Genomic DNA, 18,643 nt, shown 5'->3' with positions numbered 1-18,643 from the left:
AATGGTTCCCTTGACATATGTAGATCTCTACCTGGTTGGATTTAGACTGTATGCGGCCTTTAGCCTCTGCCGGGATAGAAGACCTGTTAGGATGGTCTGTCCAAGAACATGATGGATCCCAATGGTTTCCTGACATTTTCTAGTTGATATGACCAGCAGTCTGGCTGACATCCTGGTTTGGCTCTAGAATTCAGAGATGTCCCCTCTGTTTAACTTGATCACTCCTAGAACTCCTTTCTGCCTTTTAGAGCACAAATGGCAAAGGAATCAGGTCGAATCTGACTGAGCACAGTAGAGCCCACCTTAGGGTTTGTGGAAATAGTGATGAAGAAAATTTTCCTTCTCCGCCATCATTGTGTCCACTCAGTGCTCTCCTGTGAAGCTTTTCTAAAGGGCAGTTTTTATGGATACATGTCAGTTTGCACAACCTGGCCATGTAGATAAGGTCCTTAGAAAGGTGGTCCCTACTGCACATCTGTAAGATTCATGTCCATCTTGGCTTTATAAGTTGACCCAAGTATGGCTAAGAGTTCGGGTCAAGGAGGTTATAAATGCCTCACTGAGATAAGATGAGGTCATGGATCCTCTTAAGGGGGCAGTAATGATGTGCCTTCTTAAGAAGCATACACTCAGCTCCCTCTGATTTAAACAACTATCAGTTTGTTCTAAATTTACCTTTTTAGGCAAGGTCCTTGAGCATATGATGGCTAGCTAACTCCAGGTTTTATGGGAGGAAACTGATTGCCTGGATCCATTACAATACAGTTCCTGAGCCTGCATAAAGCCCAAAGTGCCCTCATTCCCCTAGTGCAGTACTGGGGAACCTGGTAGCTCTAGCCCTCCACGGACAGCAGGCCCCAGAAAGGGGTGCTGGGGGATGCTGCTGTATCCCTTGGCCTTTTGCCTCCAGGGTTCCACAAGGATCCATCCTCTGCCCCTCCCGTACTTTTCAACATCTGCATGAAACCGCTAGGTGAGGTCATCTGGAGATTGGAGCTGGGATATCACCAATATCCAGATGGCACCCAACTCTTACCTCTCATTCGCAGTAGTGACTTTGATAACTAGATGAGAGCAGACTTATTTATTTATTATGTATTTATTTATAAGAAAATTATAAACTAGGTTCTAATATTTGTATGTGGGTGACAGATTCATGGTATACAATGAAATCAAAAGTAAAATGCCCAAATCATCTACCTTCGTGGTTTCACTATTTCCAGACTTAAGAGTAGTCTGGACTGTGCAGAGCAACAGTGCTGGTGCCGGACTATTTTGCACCCTAGGCAAGGCTAACTATTTGCACCCCCCCCCAAAAAATTGCTAACTTCAATTTTCAAAAACAGATGTCTTCTAGAAAAAATGAAAAGCACAAAACTTGAAACTGCTAAATTTATTTTAAATTGCAAGAATAAGTAATACAACAATCTTTGATTATCTTTCTCAAATACAAAAGAAAATCATAGAATCATAGAATAGTAGAGTTGGAAGGGGTCTATAAGGTCATCAAGTCCAACCCCCTGCGCAATGTTTTAGCACCCAAATCATTTTGAATAATCTTGTGAATTGTGATGTTAAAATTTAAGTCTCTTAAAAGTTTTAATTTCAGGCACATCAAAATCTCACTTTGCGTGCCTTTTCCTTTGCAAATTTTGTCGTCAACTTCTTCAGGTCAAGTGCTGATGCTTGGGCATGTTCAATTGATATAGTTGCCAAGCCAACTAGTCTCTTTTGCAACATTGTTGAGCGTATGTTTTATAAGTGTGAGCTTTGAGAAACTGCGTTCACCACTTGCCACTGACACTGGAAGTGTGAGAAGGATCCTTAGAGCAACAGGAACATTAGGCACATTATCCAGGAGTTTTGTTGTAGTATGAAGAGAAGTACTCCTTCTGGCGGCATAGACTTTGCAAGTCTTCGAGCTATTGCTATAAGTTCACAGCACAGAACTTCAGCATCAATATCTTTGTTTCCGTTGTGCATCAATGATTTTTCCAAATTCTTGCAGGCCTTAAGTACATCTTCAGCAGATTTTTTGTTGATACTGGATATATCATACAGGAAGCCAAATAGGGAATTACATTGTTGTAGCTGCTGGAATCTCTCTTCAACAGATTGTATGGCCATGTCTAAGACAGCATAGTAGAAACCTTCTTTGAATTTCTGCTTTGGATCTTGCAGTGCCTCTTCTTGGGCCTCATACTCAAGCTGCCGTTTCTTTCTCCTTTTTCTAACCTGTTCTGTCCCAAAGTTTGGTAGTATTTCTAGCTCCTTTGCAATCTCAGTAGCATCTATCAAAACTTGTTGAAAACCCTCATCACACCTGCAGCCCACAAGGTAATTCTTGGTCACTTGCAATAGGCTTGTAGCTGAATTTAAATCAGCTTCCTTATTTTGTAGTAGCTTGCTTGTGCTTGTCATGAGTCACATGATGTAACGTATCCAGCTGTAAACAACACATGTTGCCAACTAAGAAAAATAAGAGATCTTTTTCTTAGCCAAAAATATCACTAAATTTCAAAAATAAAAATAAAAATACATATAAAAAGGATAAATAAAAAACAGAATATAGAAATTTTTCATAGGGCTTTATAATTAATTATATTCCATAGCATTGTTGTGGTATTTATCTTAAAATAAAAAATATAAATTGTCAGTTGCATTTTTTACAAGGGTTAAAAAACTAATCTGTATAAAACTGTGCCCCTCAAAGGTCAGTGCTGCGCCCCTCTGAGGTCTGCACCCTAGGCAGCTGCCTAGTTGGCCTAATGATAGCACCGGCCCTTCAGAGCAAATACAACATCACTTGCAGTTTGACTTCATTCAAATGTATTTTGTTAACATCAACACCTATAAAAGGTCCTTGCAAAATGTTTCAGTCTCTTAATGAACCTACTCCTGTACGATGATGAATATTGGTGGCTGTAGGGAAAAGTTTGGGAGCAGAAAGAAGCAATGTCAGAAATAGAAAGCTCTTGGTAGGATGTCATGAAAAATAATTCAAGAGATTGTGGGAGATGTTCTCATAGGTTGTGGCTCTTGGTGATATTATTAAATGATCAGAGCAACTCTGTGCAAAAGGAAAGCGAGGTGCTGCTGGGGAAATTGTTGGCAGGTGAAAGTGATTGCAGCAAAAAGCAGGAGAGGTCCAATGGAATCAGAAACTGAGGAACTGGAAGAAAGAATTGTGGGATGCCACATTCATTTGTAAATCAAGACACATCCAGGCAGGAAATACAAGAACAATGCTCCTTTTCAGGGAGCAACAGAGGGATATTGTAGTTTGTTAGAATGAAAAATATCCCAAAGAGGGGAAATGCACACAGATACTGTCTGTGCTGAAGGTTATTTTGCTCATTAACACATTCCCACATGTGGCTGGTTCAGTCTTCTGTCGGGGGATGCTGTCCTTGCAGAATTCCTGCACTGAGCAGAGTGCTGGACTCTTCCCTGTCACTTGAGGCTCATGTAGCCTCGGTGGCACGGAATGCGTTCTACCAACTTCGGTTGGTAGCCCAGCTATGTCCCTACCTGACTAAGGAGGATCTTACATCAGTAGTACATGCTCTGGTAACCTCACGTTTGGATTACTGTAATGCGCTCTACGTAGGGCTACCTCTGAAGACGGTTCGGAAGCTACAGCTGGTGCAAAATGCGGCGGCCAGACCGCTAACAAGAACGAAGCGATCGGACCATATAACACCTGTTCTGGCCCGCTTGCACTGGCTTCCAATACGCTTCCGGGCCAGATTCAAAGGGTTTGTATTAACCTACAAAGCCTTATATGGCGTGGGACCACGATATCTGTCGGAACGCCTCTCCCGTTATGAACCGGCTCGTACACTACGGTCTGCTACGAAGGCCCTCCTCCGGGTCCCGACCCATAGGGAGGCCCGGAGGGTGGTGACAAGATCAAGGGCCTTCTTAGTGGTGGTCCCGAACTATGGAATAGTCTCCCCGAGGAGGTGCGCTTGGCGCCGACCCTATCATCCTTTCGGCGCCAAGTTAAAACCTTTCTCTTCTCCGAGGCATTTTAATTTTTTGTTAATGATGGTAATGTTTGTAATTTGATCTTAGTTATGCAGTTTTTAGATTGTGAAATTTGATTTTAGATTGTGATGCTTTTGTATTTTCCTGTATTTTATTGTATTTATGTTCACCGCCCAGAGAGCTATTGCTAGTCGGGCGGTATATAAGTTTTAAAAATAAATAAAATAAAAATAAATAGATGTCCTCCAAGGTCCCTTCCACATCTAATATTTTGTGACTCTAACTTGACAATATCTGTGGGTTTTTTCATTTTTGCATGATGGGTTTTCTTAAGGGTGAGGGAAGATTGGCTTCACAGCAGCACTGGAGAATAAGGCAAGGATTCATCAAGTGCCAAAGGGAAGACTGCCCAGGGGTGTAGGAATTGGACACCCCCGGGGGACAGCGCCTCCTGGGTGCCAGCAGCTGGTCCAGTTGTATTCCAGAGGAAGGGAGCCCTGTTTTGCCTTGGTGCCTCTGGAGACCGTGCTCCTTCTGTGTCTATGTCTGGAGGGGCCAAAAAGAGGATTTGTATGTGCTTTCCCCTTGACAGCCCAGCCTCCATCTCGGGCAGCACCAGGTGGGAGCCGTACATTGGGCCTGCATGGAGTAATCTGGCCCCAGGCAAGTCCCCTTTGCCAGGAATGCCCAGCCCCTTCCTCCAAATGAGACATGCTCTTAGCAGCAGAGGAAGTTCATGTCACCCCTGACAGAGTCCTGTCCATTGTTTTGATCCAGGCACATTCCTGGACTTAAGCTGCTTCCTGTGCCCATGAGTTCCACCTGCTGGCAACACGTGCTGTGGACAATTTCACTCTTGTGTTTCACACTGAGTCATCCACAGCAGTTCTTCAGCAAGAGAGAGAACAGGAGAGAAAGAGCAGAGGGTCAACTGACCCTTGGGGTGGAGTCTCTCTCTCTCTCTCTCTCTCTCTCTGGGGACCCCATGCAGGGCAGTGGAACAGCCACCTTGCAAGAGCGGCTGCCACCACTGAAGGTCTGCTTGTACAGTTGTAAATAAAGCAAGTATTAGAAAGACACTCAAAGCCCCCAATGGCTTTCTCATGCAATGGGGAGGAGGGAAATCCAGTAGTTGCCCATGGAACTTTTTGTCACTTGGGGGAGTGTGTAACACTAGCCAGAAATGTGAAAAGAACTGGCAGGAATTGAAGCAAGAGAAAGTGCAGCCCACCTCGGGAGTGCCTTGCAGTGAGAGCAGCTGACGCCTGCAGCCACGGGGAACTCAGAACAACTTCGTCTAGACTCCTTCATCCCAAGCGCAGCTGTGAAAGAGACACCAGGGGAGGAAAAGCAAGAAGGAGGAGGAAGGCAAGAGCCAAAAGGCCTAGTTGCACCCCAGGGTCATCAGAGGAAGCTGCCTTATACTGACTTAGGCCATATTGGTCCACCTAGCTCAATGTCTACTCTGACTGGCAGCAGCTCTCTGGGGTTTCAGACACAGGTTTCTCTCTGCCCCGGCTGGTGATGCCAGGGAGTGAATCTGGGACCTTCTGCATGCAAGGCAGACACTCTGCCACTGAGCTATGCTCCTTCCCTGTGGGAGAATCCTTTGTAGACCCTCTTCACCCAGTAAGGCCTTTCCGAACCGAGGGTGGGGTCAGGCCCCTCCTGCGTGGGCAGTTCAGAAGCTTGTGAGTTATATAGCAAAGGAGGTGGGGGTGGAGGTGGGGGGATTCTTTTATATATTTGAAGTATCTTATCCCTTCTTTCCGCAGTTCATGCTCAAGGCAGCTTCCAAAACAGAACATAAATGAAATACTGTTCAATTTTTTTAACAAAAAATCTTAGCACACAATAACATTCGAAATCCAAAGGAGAGAGAGAAGGAGGTAACTGGCTGAAAGCGGGCGGTGGCGGCAGCAAATCATTAAAAGGTCGCATAAAATCATGTGGGCAAAAGCTTGGAGAGATAAAATGGTCTTCACCTGTTGCCTAAACAAGAAAAGTGCAGGCACCGTGTGCAGGCCCTCCTGGGGATGGCGCTTCAGAGACAGGGCTCCACCACAGAGAAGACCCTGCCGCCAGATGCCAGTATCCACCTAACCTAGCCTGAAGGTGGGGACACCTCGAGCAGGACTAGAGATCAGTGAAAGGGCAGGTTCCTCCAAGGAGAGGAGAGTATTCAGATACTCCAGTCAGTCACACTGAGATACTCCACTGAGTCCCTGAACATTTAGGATGGGCTGGCTAATCTGTGGCCCTCCAGATGCTGCTGAACTACAACTCCCATTAGCCTCAGCTAGCACACCTAATGGTTAAGGAGGATGGGAGTTGTAGTTCAGCAACAGGGTCACAAGTTAGCCACCGCTAGTTTAGGATTTTATCGGTCAAAACCAGCAGTTTGTGCCTGGAAACAGACTAGATGTCCATGTAGATCTCTCAGCACAAGAGAAATATGTTTATCATGGGGGGGGGGCATCTGGCACCACCAATATCTGCCTCAGTTTGACATCTTGCCCCGTAGGAGTGATTGGGATGAAGGACAGAGATGTGAACTTACTGGCTCCTTGTTTGAGGGAATCAGCCCTGCTGATCTAGCAGATTGTCTCCCTGGACTTTGTGGCAGGCCACAGAATCGTCCCCACAACTTGCCAACGAGCAACAGAGGGACTAGAATTTCCTTTAATCTCCATGGATGCACAATGCCAAGGATACTCTGCTTGGCAGCAGGAAGGAATCCAGATCAGGAGTGTAGTAAGACCATTTTCATTGGGTGGGCAGAGACAAAAATTGGGGGGGGGCAGAAGGGCTGGGACTACAAAAGAGGTTTCTGAGGGGGGAAAGTTTTCTTAGGTAATGACAAAAATAAACCCCAAATTAAGCATCTTAACTAGGAACTATGATTTGTGAAGTTTACAAAAAAGCAAATCAAATTAAAATACAATATTTTCCACATGCAAAATAGTTATGTAAACTAAATAACAGTGACTAGGAAGTAAATGTATATTGTACAAGTCATCCTACCATAATGATCTGAACTGTTAATAAAGTCTAATGCACTGTGATTTCTCTGCAAATTTGCAGAGGAACTGTTCACTTGACATTCCTTCAAATATGTTACTTTCAAAAGCCAAGATTACTAAGGGCTTATCCACATGGGAGAATTACTTCGTACTAAAGACACTGTTTTTACCTCCGTCTTCTGTTTGCACCATCCGCAGTAAGGGCTCAATGCCAGACATGCAGTTTTCTATTCACACTGAGGGGAAAGATCAATCACACAGGTTCCTAATGATCCCACCCTCTAATTTAACATTTCCACTCCCTCTGGTTAGTTGGCAACCAAGCATACTCAGTTTGTTCTACCAATTAGTTTCATTTTAAAACACAACAGGCTGGAAATGCAATTATTTGTATTTTCACTGGTACAATACAGCTTTGTTTGAGCAGTATTATGCTTTCACACACAAGTTAGGGGGGAAAGAAAAATAAGGCACTGTTTGCAGCCACATAAAAATGCCAGCAGAACAGAGGAGAGCAGCCAGAAGTTGCTTGTCAGCCTATAGGAAACTAAATAAAAGATGGGAAGAGGAGGGAGTGGGCTTGGAGAGGTGAAGAATTGACACACCCACCTAAAACCATTGGAGCAAAGCATCTGCAAGCACTAGAGAAAGGGAGTGAAGACTTTTTTCCTTCCCTTTTCATATTATCAAAGGATTGGGTCAGTACAGATTTACAGGGGGGAAACTGCGTGATAGCTTCTGTTTGCTAGTAATGTCATTTGAACCATGCAAATTAAAATTAAAAGGTGATGTGAGTAGCACCAAACACACACTAAACCACTGTGTAGATGAGCCCATAGTTTGCTGCCTGAAGGCAGCAGAAGAAGCCAATGTGGCTTCAGAAAAAGCTTGGAAACAAAAAGAACATGTACAGGAAGTGGAAGGAAGGCCAGCCACAAAGGAAGAGTGTAGACAGGTAGCACGAAATTGCAGGGATGGCATCAGGAAGACTGAAGCTGAGAATGAGCTGAGGTTAGCGACAGATGTCAAAAGCAACAAAAAAAGCTTTCTTCAGATACATCCATAGGAAAAGACGGAGAAAATAGACAGCAGTACAGTTACACAATTAGCAGTACAGTTACAAAAATGATAACAGATGACAAAGAAAAGGCAGAACTGCTAAACTCCTACTTTGGCTCAGTCTTTTCCCAAAAGAGGGTCTATGGCCCTCTTGGCAAATGTGAAGGGGCAGGATTGCAGCTTGAGATTGATAGACAAACAGTCAAGGAATACCTAATCACTTTGACCGAGTTCAGATTTGCATGGTCCAATGAACTGCATCCTAGAGTATTGAAGGAACTGGCTGAAGAACTCTCAGAACCATTATCGATTATCTTTGCAAAATCGTGGAGAAGTGCTGGATAACTGGAAGAGGGCTAATGTTGTCCCTATCTTCAAAAAGGGCAAAAAGGAGGAACTGGGGAACTGCAGACCAGTCAGCCTAACATCAATCCCTGGGAAAAGTCTGGAGCAGATTAAAAAGAGGTAAATCTGTAAGCACCTTGGAAAAAAAACAGTGATTACTAGAAGCCAACATGGATTTATGAAGAACATATCCTGCCAAACTAATTTTATCTAATTTTTTGATTGGGTAACCTCCCTTGTAGACGGTGGGAATGCTGTGGACATAATATATCTCGACTTCAGCAAAGCTTTTGATAAAGTGCCCCATGATATTCTGATTAGCCATCTAGCTAAATGTGGGCTGGATGGAACAACTATCAGGTGGATCCACAGTTGGCTCCAGAATCGTACTCAAAGAGTGCTTATCAATGGCTCCTTCTCAAACTGGGCAGAAGTAACAAGTGCAGTACTACAGAGCTCGGTCCTGGGCCCAGTGCTCTTTAACATTTTTATTAATGACTTGGATGAGGAGGTACAGAGCATGCTGATCAAATTCGCAAATGATACAAAATTGGGAGAGATAGTTAATACCCTGGAGGACAAAAACAAAATTTAAAGGGATCTTGATAGGCTGGAGCACTGGGCTGAAAACAACAGAATGAAATTTAACAGGAGTAAGTGCAAAGTTCTACACCTAGGAAAAAGAAACCAAATGTACAGTTATAAGACAGGAGATACTTGGCTCAGCAATACTACATGCAAGAAGGATCTTGGGGTTGTTATTGATCACAAGCTGAATATAAGCCAACAGTGCGATGTGGCTGCAAAAAAGGCAAATGCTATTTTAGGTTGCATTAACAGAAGTATAGTTTCCAAATCACATGAAGTACCAGTTCCCCTCCATTCAGCACTGGGTAGGCCTTATCTTGAGTATTGTGTCCAGTTCTGGACACTGCACTTTAAGAAGGATGCAGACAAAATGGAACAGGTTCAGAGAAGGGCAACAAGGCTGATTAGCAGACTGAAAACAAAGCCCTATGAGAAGAGACTGAAAGAACTGGGCAGTATCTTGTGGAACGCCTCTCCCGCTATGAGCCGACCCGGTCACTTCGCTCAGCATCTAAGGCCCTCCTCCGGGTACCAACCATCAGGAAGCCTGGAGGACAGTTACTCGATCTAGGGCCTTTTCTGTAGTGGCCCCCGAACTGTGGAATAGCCTCCCCGAAGAAGTACGCCTGACGCCGATGCTTCTATCTTTTCGGCGCCAGGTTAAGACCTGGCTATGCTCCCAGGCATTTTAATGTGTTTAATGTTACAATTTTAAATCTCTTTGTTTACTGTTTATATATTGTGATATTTTGTATTTTTGTATTTTTAATCTTTTATACACCGCCCAGAGAGCTACTCGCCATGGGCGGTTTAAAAATGAAACAAATAAATAAATAAAATAAATGTTTAGCCTTGAGAAGAGAAATACTTGAAAGGTTGCCACACAGGAAGGGCCAGGATCGCTTCTTAATCATCCCAGAGTGCAGGACACAGCATAATGGGCTCACGCTGCAGGAAGCCAGATTTCAGTGGAACATGAGGAAAACCTTCCTTACTGAGTGGTACAACAATTAAACCAGTGGGCTCTCCAACACTGGAGGCATGCAAGAGGCAGCTGGACATCAGGTATGCTTTACTTTGGATTCCTACATTGAACAGGGGGTTGGACTCAATGGCCTTATAGGCCCCTTTCAACTCTACTATTCTATGATTGTATGAAGTTTGTTTTTCTCTGATGAACAACTGAACACCTGTATGGTGTCAGCACAGGTGTCAAAGCTGAGAATGAATTTTCACACACAACTGTAGATGTACCAAAGGTGAGTCCTACAGCATACAAAGTGTATATGTGTGGAAAGGCTTCCTTGTACAGGTACAATATTTAGTAAGCTTGTGAACAGTGGGTTCAATTCTCCTGAGGCAGCTGCTTCCTGGAACTAACTACCCTGGCCTCTGTTGCCATGCCAGGAGAGCAATAAGAAAAGTGTCACTTCAAAAATTAAATTGATACTTATAAACATCACTTGTCATAAGGAAATGCTTGACAGCAGGTCACATAGGAATTATACATCTCTCTGAACTACAGGTGCTAGAAATTAACTGTACAAGTACACAATCGCTGTTCCACAGAAAGGCCCTGGGCCAGCCAGCTAATACTGCTTCTGATGGCTCTACCAGCAAATGTTGCACACCCTGCTTTTGTAGGACATAGGCTCACATGAGAAAAGTTATATAAGGTACATTATTATTTTTCAACCTTTTAAACAAACTAAGAAAGAAATGTCCCCCCCCCCACACACAATATTCCAGCTCCCCCTTGCCTGGGCTAAGTTAGTAAGGGGTCTCATTCAGCTTCCTGGGGCTTGGAGAGCCAATTTACTCCCCTGTCTGCTTCTTCTCAGGTCCAGCCCTGGACTAGGCTAGACCGCTGCACAATCGAGGCCCAAACACCCAGGCATACCCACCAGATGCACAAATACCACCCAACGCCTACAGAAGCTGGCTGAGCATTACAGGGAAGGGGGAGATTCTCTGCAGTACATCACAATACTGTCCTTCCCACCTTTCCTTCCTCCAATTGCAAACCCTTACGTTTGCCAACTCCCTCCCCCATCCATCAAGACTTGTGTTCGCTTCATTCACACTTTTAACACTTAGATTTGCTGCATTCGCATTCCCTTGGTAACTTTGCCCTGCTCCTCTATTTGGATGCCTAAACTGCATTTCTGAAAGCTCAACTGAAGTTTTAAATTACTGCAATTTGGGACTGAAGGAAAATGTCATTGGGGGGGTCAGAATTATCATTTAGGGGGGAATATCCTCATTTCCCCCCCCATCGCTGCACCCCTGCTTCAGATGTGGCTTTCTACACAGTCACAGGAGGAAGAGAATGTCATGGGCTATTAGGACAGGGCATTTCCTTTGGAACTGTGCAGTGTTTTTAGGAACTCAGTGGTATTCAACTAAATCCTACTAGAGAAGACCCATTGAAATTAATGAACCTAAATTAGTCATGTCCATCAACTTCAATGGTCTACTCTGAGTAGGACTAGCATTGAATACCACCCTCTGTGTTTTATTTTATTTATTTATTTATTAAATAAATTTTGAGAACTTCCTGGGTATGTGACTTTGCAAAGGGTTGTTATCTTGATGTAAACATTCTGTCTGGCTGCCCTTCTCTGAGTACCAGCTGCTGGAGGAAAGGGCAATGGTGCTTGTGCCCTGCACTTCATGGGGCTTCCCAGGAGGCGCCTGGCTGGCCACTGTGGGAAATGCGGCATTGGGAGGGGGACTCCCTTTGCTGCTGCTCATAGCCTTGTATTTTTGTCTTGCTAATATTTTGACAATCAGAGTAGAAATCATGATGGAGATGGTTTAGAATCTAGAGGAAAATACCATAATTGCTGATGAGGAAGATTGCCTTTGTAATATGAGGACAGAATGACAAATCACCTTGTGTGTTTTGATATTTATTTATTCTTAACTCATCAATTTTTCCTCTTTTCCAGGAAGAAACTGGTTTGGTCACAAGACCCTCTCAGTGAGTGTGTAGTGGTGTGATTGCTGTGAACATGCAGATCTATCACTATTGTATTGCTTAAAGTACGTTCAGGTGAAATTTAGGACTTGCTCCAAGAATGGTCATCTTAATGGCTACACAAGGTTCTCCTGCAAAGGTGGGGTCTGAAATGAGCACTCAGCAGATGGTGTTTGGAAAACAACTCTTTGTGATTCGGAGGACACCAGAAGAAAGGAAGAGCCCTGCTGGAATCAGAGCAGGATGGAGGCCCGTTTAGTCCGGCCAACCACCATGGCCAACCAAACCCCTCTAGGAAGGCCAGTCAGGAAGAGGCTGAAAGTAACAGACAGCCCTCACTGTTTGCCCTCAGATCATTGGTACTGAGTGGTCATTCTGCCTCATAACTGGGACTGTCATTTAGCAGACAGTAGCTAGTAGCCATCCCTTCCCACCAACACCACCAGACCTTTAGGTTCTGGCCTGAGCCCCTCCTATGTCTCTTCCAGTTTGCCACTTCACTACTTTCCCTGAAACCATCATATTCAGTGCAATATTGAAGACCAATACGTGGGACTGGCAAAGACCAGCAGGAGGTGGACCTGAGATTCCAGTAGGCATCCGCATGGCTCCATATGCAGTCAGAAATCTAAAGAGTACACATTACCTGTTCACAATTATTTCAGTGCCTGAAACAGTAGGCAAGAGTGAGCCAAGGAGCATGCACTCTGACAGGTGCAGAATGTGTGGCAGGCATGACTAAGACCACTGGAACCAATGTTAGTTTGTGCCTTCCTTTCTTCCCAAGCCAACACAGCGTCTTGAGTTCTGATGAAGACATGACCTTGGGGCTATTCCTTCCAAGGATGGCTAGATGCAGCCCCAAGTGACTCTGATTAATTAATATCAGCAACCTCAGCCAGCCACACCAAAGCAGGTTCTCTCATTGCACACATTGCCAGGCCCCACCGTGTTGACTAACTGCTCAGAGATGGTGCAGCTTCTGGATATTACAAGGGAGAGCAGAATGACAAAGAGGTGAGCAACCAGGCACATGCTGCTCCCAGCATTCCAGAACTTCCTTCTAGACATTCCCCATCAGCAGCTTCCTCAAATGTGGTTGCTCAAGCACCTGTACTCAGGACAAGCACTTGCCAGGCAGTCCACAACTTGGGTTAGTGCAGTAGTCCAGTAACTTTAATGCAGAGGCCACCAAAGGTCCCAAATGCACTTGGAGGGTGCACCTTAAGCCATAATGAAGAGCCATGAAGCTGCTATGAAATTTCTGCACTTTCTATAAAGAATGCAATCTGCTGCAAGTACAAGCAGCAACTAACTCAGCCTTCCCCAACCGAGTGCCTTCCAAATGTCTGGGACTACGACTCCCACCAGCCCCAGCCTGAGGCTGATGGGAGGTGCAGCCCAGACCATCTGGAGGGAGCCACATTGAGGAAGGATAGCCTGGCCTCTTGGAGGGAGGCCCAAGACCTCCACAAAATAGAAGCACAATATATTCCATCCCAAAAAGCTTGCAGCCCAACCCCAACAGCCTGGGATTGATGTCCTTGCTTTCAGATGGAAATCACTGCCCCTCACTCGGTTGTCCAAAATTGTTGTTGTTGTTATGTGCCTCCAAGTCAATCACGACTTATGGCGACCCTATGAATCAGCAACCTCCAAGAGCATCTATCATGAACCACCCTGTTCAAATCTTGTAAATTCTGGTCTGTGGCTTCCTTTATGGAATCAATCCATCTCTTGTTTGGCCTTCCTCTTTTTCTACTTCCTTCTGTTTTCCCCAGAATTATTATCTTTTCTAATGAATCATGTCTCCTCATTATGTGTCCAAAGTATGATAACCTCAGTTTCATCATTTTAGCTTCTAGTGACAGTTCTGGTTTAATTTGTTCTAACAACCAATTATTGGTCTTTTTCACGATCCATAGTATCCGCAAAGCTCTCCTCCAACACCACATTTCAAATGAGTTTATTTTTCTCTTATTCACTTTTTTCACTGTCCAACTTTCACATCCATACAGAGAGATCGGGAATACCATTGTCTGAATGATCCTGACGTTAGTGTTCAGTGATACATCTTTGTATTTGAGGACGTTTTCTAGTTCTCTCATAGCTGCCCTCCCTACTCCTAGCCTTCTTCTGATTTCTGGTCTCCATTTTGTTTTGTTTTTGTTTTGTTTGTTTGTTTGTTAAATTTTTATACCGCCCCACTAGCATAGCTCTCTGGGTGGTGTACAACAAAAATGCAGATATATACAAAAGTTCCCATAATATAATACAAAAAACATATATAAAAGAATAAGAAATCTAAAATCAGTTACAGCAAATTTTAAAACTAAATTAAAATTAGATTAAAATGCCATAGAAAAGAGGAAGGTTTTAACTTGGCCAAGCGAGGGCTCCCGGTGAGATCTTCTTCCGGTAAGAACTATTCCTTGCTCACTTAGCTTTTTGCCAAACTATCTTGACTCTGGAGATCCATCATACATGTTGATTTAAAGGAAATATCTATAACTGTCGTACACTCTTTGTGAGTTTTATTCCATTCCGTTTGATAAGATAAGAAAGCTTTAAAGCGGAGAAGGAGAAATCGCCATTACTCACGAACGTCAGCCGAAGGCTCTAATGAAGCAGTCTCTACATAAAAAATGCCGAAGCTGTGAATGCTGTGTAATTTGATCACTGACATTTAACTCCCATCAATCCCTCAACAGTTCTTTGAACTAGTTACTGTAAACGACTCTATAAATCACTCTAAGCTCTTCGGCTTCTGCCCACAAGTGATTACTAGCATAAGCAGTGAGTGGGGCAATGGAGGGAGCTAGTCCAAAGAGCAAAATGCAAACAAAAATTACGAACTACTTCCCTTATGCACAGGATTCACTGCACACTTCAACAGGCTCTTCCAACAACCCGGCACTTAACCCTCCTTCCCTACAGACGTATGAATGGACTTTAGAACACCCTTTTTCAGTCAAAGCTTATGCTGCAACCGTAGCTGCAAAATCCCTGGCAGATGAACTAAGAGATGCTGGTTTTAATTGTATGTCAAACACAGACCTTGAGAGCACATACACTGAAATGATAACCACTGACTCAGTTCATGATTCACCAAGACAATCATTTACGTTATCAGAACTGTCTCCAACACCTTACATCCAAACCTTTACTCCCCCTTCGGTACCTATGATTTCCAACTCCGGTTGGCCAGTAGAACTGCTTGAGGAATTGACTTTGGTGAAAGGATTCCTTGCAGAAACAAACAGCCTACTCACCACCCTGGTGAAATCATTTTGCACTCACCTCTCCCAGGAGTCGGCAGAGCAAAGAGCCCCGGTAACCCTGTTAGATGCTAAGGTGCAAAAGGACTCAAACTTAAGCGATACATCTGAAGTGAAGAATAACAACAACAAATCAACTAAAAAACCTTTAACGGCCAAGAAACAAAAACAAAAGACCAAATCTAAGAAATCAAAAAATCTCAAAGCCACCAAAATTTCCCCAAGCAATAAACTTAATTTCAAGCCATTATTTAAGCTCCTCGACTCTCAGACTACTAACTCAACTCTTAAGAAACAATATCAGATCAACTCTAAATTCACCAATACAAACAGTCTACAAAAGAATGATGCCCACTCAAAACCTGGGGGAAACAATGATATTCCAGACCCTTCAAATTGCGATATACATTTCAGCAAACTGAGAATGTCACCACATAAGAATACAAAGACTCTTACTATCAATACCCAGAGACATCCCTGGAACCTTGCTCTGCAAACAGACAAATTAGTATTGTCATATAACCAAAGGTATTTGGATAGATGTCCTCCATTTCCAAGTATCCCTTTTCTTGACAAATGTTTTGCCTGCCTGCTTCATCCTTTATACAACACAAGCTACATTAAGTCCTTGATCAATATATCTATAGATACTAAATATACTCGTCTGATAGTCACTTTGCACTCGTCAATACTTGCCAACCAGATCTATCACAGAAGGGAGGATTTTATGGACCTAGGCTTAACAATTCAAAGATATTATGTTAATTCTGCCCCCCCATACCTTTAGTTACATCCTTCCATCAACCTTCCAAGGAGCCCATCTTGCAAATCCAGACAACTCCATCATATGACAACTCGGTGTCTTCTATACAGTGCAGCCCTCAATCGGAAGTTAATACACAAGCCCCCTCTTCCCGGCCACACACCCCAGCGATGTTAACGAATGAACTGGATCCGGAGGAGCAACAACTCAAGGATCTATACTTTCAACTTCCAAACTCAGAACGTACGCAGATAATCAATAATCTTCATAATCTAATCCTCCGACTGAAAGTTATGAACGACACAGAGAGCCCTCCGGAACTCCGGCCAAATTCTCCCTGCACAGCTAAGGAACATTCTAAAGCCAATCCTTTCAATACGAAGAAATCGAATTCTATCCCCATCAAGAAATCCGGAGCAATTTTTGCAGACCCTTCTGGCTCTCTAAACCGCATAGAAGAAATACAGTGACACCCTACCCACAAAATATCGCTACTTTGCGGTCCCACAACTGCTCCTTCACCATCCCCTCCTGGTTGTAATCGAAATCCTTCATTAACCCAGCTGCCTCTGCAAATTATATCATGGAATATAGCAGGGTGGAACAACAAGCTTAACAATTCTGAACTACTTGTTTATTTACACCATTATGACATAATATTTTTACAGGAGACATGGTACACACACTCTTTACTCATCGATGGCTACTATACGGTTGATCTTCCAGCTAATCCCCCTGATGGGGACAGTAAAGGCAGAGCCAAAGGCGGATTGGCAATCTTAATATCTACCGCCTTGACTGCACACCTGTACAATATCTCCCCTTGTACGAACATTGCTGTGTCTCTTCTGTTGTCCTTGCCTACTTTAGAATTGTTATTAATTAACGTTTATATGCCTCCATTAACCTCAAGGGCTGAAGTTGATAAAAAATGGGACGAATTAGAGGCTTATATAACAAAGTTGGAGGCAAGTCATCCTAAAGCCTTCCTAATCATAATGGGTGATTTCAATGCTAGAATGGGCCCTAATAATGACACCCTTATGGCCTCGAAATTGTGGGGTGGGGAGGATAACGATCAATATGCTCATTTACCTGACAGGGCTTCTAAAGACCACAAGGTAAACTACCCGGGCATATGCTTAACTCGTCTATTAGGAAACCGTAGTCTTAACATTCTTAACGGTCTAAAACCATGGGATGCATGTGCTGAATATACCTTCTTATCCAGCAGAGGTGGCAGTGTCATAGATTATGTTATCATCCCTCACCATCTATTATATGCTATTGTTAACTTTTCCGTGGGAACGAGACTTGACAGCGATCACCTCCCGCTAACTTTTTCAATCCAGCTAAATGAGAGAACTAGATTACCGATGAAACATCAACCGGGATCCAATACAGCCCAACTCACACACAAAAGACAAACTTGGACCCCACTAATAGCTTCTAAGATAGCTGCATTTATCGCTTCACCTCCTGCTAAACTCATCCAGCAGCACTTAAAAAATACCTCAAATATCCCAACAGCCCTAATCACATATGAATCCTTGATAGAGTCACTAAATCTGATATTAGCTCCCAATTCGAATAACAACAGGGCAAACCCCAGAGCTGGCTTGCCTATCTGGTTTGATCAAGAGTGCAGAACCGCTAAAAAGGAACTAAATCTGGTATATACATGCTACCGACAACGTAATAGTAGCAACCTCCCCCCGGAATACTACATAGCAAAAAAGAAATATAAGACGATTCTAGCCACCAAAAAACGACAAGCTCAAATGGAGGGCTGGAAAGCCCTAGTGCTGGCCTCCAAAACCAAAAACTCTAAAGGTTTCTGGTCTATTATTTCAGGCATAACGAGACCTGCCTATTTTGCGCCATGTAATATCCCTGCCCATATATGGGAACATTATTATACTATTATACAACATGATACTTTGCATTCTTTTTCATATTACCCTTTCACCTTTGACCTCTCAAACACAATATTATGGCCCCCTGTTTCTCAGGAAGAAATAGCCGATTTAATTATTAAATTAAAATCTGCCAAAGCACCAGGAATCGACAATATACCTCCTGAGTTATTGAAGAACCACAAGGATTGGTGGGCTCCTATTTTGGCCAACCTATTTACCCTTATCAACAACACGGGCTTAATTCCCCAAGCTTGGAGGGAAGCCATAATCATTCCTATCCATAAAAAAGGTCCCAGAGACGACCCTAATAACTACCGCCCAATTAGTCTCCTTTCAGTTACAGGGAAATTATACACCAGCTACTTAAAAAATAAACTCTCATCCTGGATTGAGGATGAGAACATTCTAGGATGGGAACAAACAGGATTTAGACGCGGACGCTCTGTCTTAGATCACTGCATTGTTTTATATCACCTAGCAGAAAAATACAGGAATCAGGTGGGAAGCGGATTATACACAGCCTTTGTAGATCTAAAATCCGCCTTTGATTCCATCTCCAGGGAATTCCTATGGTCAAAAATGGCAAATACTACAATAGACAAAAGACTATTGCTCCTTATTTACAACTTACATCTGAACACTTCCCTTAGGGTCCGTTGTGGCCGAAACGGGGAACTGACCAATACCATCTTCACAAC

This window comes from Rhineura floridana, chromosome 6, assembly GCF_030035675.1.
Source record: "Rhineura floridana isolate rRhiFlo1 chromosome 6, rRhiFlo1.hap2, whole genome shotgun sequence".
Classification (NCBI taxonomy): Eukaryota; Metazoa; Chordata; class Lepidosauria; order Squamata; family Rhineuridae; genus Rhineura; species Rhineura floridana.
Note: the sequence above shows the minus strand (reverse complement) of the source record.